Raw genomic sequence first — 1736 nt, 5'->3', positions numbered from 1 at the left:
AGCTCCCCAGCTTGGGGCACCCAGAGGAGCTCCCCGAAGAATCCTTTGGGTGCGCGCTCGAGTCCTCGGGGTGCCCCAGCCCGGGGGGCACCAACAGCACTGTCCCTCCAGGGGGCCCAATCTGCTCCCAAAAGGCAGAGGGGGGGATCGTGCCCGTGTCCCAGACTGCTCCGGGGATCTGAGGGCCTTCCCGAGAACATCTCGGTGCCGGCGTGAAGGCCCAGAGATCCCTGGGAACCACGGGAGAGCAGGCACAGAGTCCCTGCTGGGGGGCCCATTTGGCTGCCTGAAAGCAGCTCGCCAAAGCAGCCTCTCACACTCAGCTGGGCACTTTGACAAGCCAGCCATTCCTACACACCAAGATATTTTAAGACCTTACTGACTGAAAATGCAGAAAACTTTTGTCATGGCCACGTAACCTCCCACAGACAGCTCCTTTCCTCTTTCAGCACAAAATTAGTTTCATGGCATCATTTAATAGGAAGTGCCCAGGAACCCTAGCCTCTACTTTCCAGAACAGAAAACAAACAGGGGAAAGGAGCTTTGCACAAGTGTAACACGCTCCAGAACAGACCTGACTTCAGCTTTACTCTTTGTGTTCAAATATTCCATGGAACAGCTCCAGCAGGAGAGCTGGCACATTAACCAGGGTACCTGAAAGCCCATCCTTTAAGGCTTGTAGGAAAATCCCAGTGGGATGAGCTCCTTGTGCCTGCACATGCCTGGGGATCCTTTCCATCCCTCCTGTGCTCTCCCAGCAGGAGAAACAGTCACCTCGGGGACACGGTGGCACTCAACATCCTGCTGAAAGAGGAAGAAGGAAACCTTTGGCATAAAGCTGAGTTGGAACCTGGGCCCTTTTGGACTCCCTACAAGTTGAAGTGGCACCAGAAAGTCCTTACTGCATTCACACGGGTGTCACACACAGGCACCCACACACCTTTCCTGCAGCCCACACGTGGCCAAGATTTCCTCACCCTGTGTACATCCCACCCTGCGTAGTTTTGCCAGAGAGCACGACACCCTCCCTGTCCTTGCAAACTGCCTCCCTGCAGAAAAGGAGCAGCGTTCCCTGGACACTTCTCCCACAGTCAAGGTCTTTGGAAGCTGCTGTCGTGCCACCAAACCTGCTCAGGGGTCCCTCCCACCTTCTGCCTCTCCTTGGTATTTCGAAGGCACATGCATATTCCATCTTCCCCCAGCAAAACCCAGTTCCTCACTGAGACTACAAGCCCTGCTCTTACCCGTAACAAACTCCCAGGCTCGGCACAGCTGTGGTCGCAGAGCAGCTTTCCAAGGTCCTTCTCTCTCCCAGCAGGAAGCACAACTCGCCACACTCCGCCAGCACCAGGAGAAACCACGAGGAAGACTGGAAACTGCCACGGAACGAGGAAAGAGCATTAAGCGGGCATCAACAAACCAAGGGAGAGCAGCCTTTGCCGCGTAGCCCTGCACGGGGAAAGGTTTTGGAGATCCAAGGCGAACCCTGATAGACCCAGACAGCAAAAGCCCCTCAGCCCCGCCACGGCTCCCCCCGGGGCTCCCCGGCACGGCTCCTGCGTCCCCTGCAAAGAGGAAGCGCAAGGAGGGCCGGCTCGCTGCCTGTTGCTCCGTGCTCCTCCCGCCCCGCCTTCCCTGCCCGGCTGGCAGCGCCCAGGGAGCCCCGAGAACATTCCTGGCAGGAAGCGGGAGCCGCTGAGGGCGAGGCAAAAGAAGCGCTGTTGGAAATTGCGGCC

The 1736-nt window shown here is 57.7% G+C and overlaps 1 long non-coding RNA gene across 1 annotated transcript; it reads right to left on the bottom strand.

Moving 5' to 3' along the window:
- Window positions 1–562: 562 nt before the first annotated feature.
- On the bottom strand, window positions 563–1377 carry LOC114072934. The gene is made up of 2 exons (XR_003574251.1): window positions 1245–1377; window positions 563–804 (listed from the first exon to the last, which is right to left on the bottom strand). It is a non-coding gene; the product is annotated as an uncharacterized LOC114072934 (long non-coding RNA).
- Between the last annotated feature and the right edge of the window lie 359 nt (window positions 1378–1736).

The sequence above is a fragment of the Empidonax traillii genome, unplaced genomic scaffold (genome assembly GCF_003031625.1).
Source record: "Empidonax traillii isolate 1590-97213 ecotype Southwest subspecies unplaced genomic scaffold, ASM303162v1 scaffold4550:size9488, whole genome shotgun sequence".
Taxonomy (NCBI): domain Eukaryota; kingdom Metazoa; phylum Chordata; class Aves; order Passeriformes; family Tyrannidae; genus Empidonax; species Empidonax traillii.
Note: the sequence above shows the minus strand (reverse complement) of the source record. Positions and strands in the feature narration are given on the sequence as shown.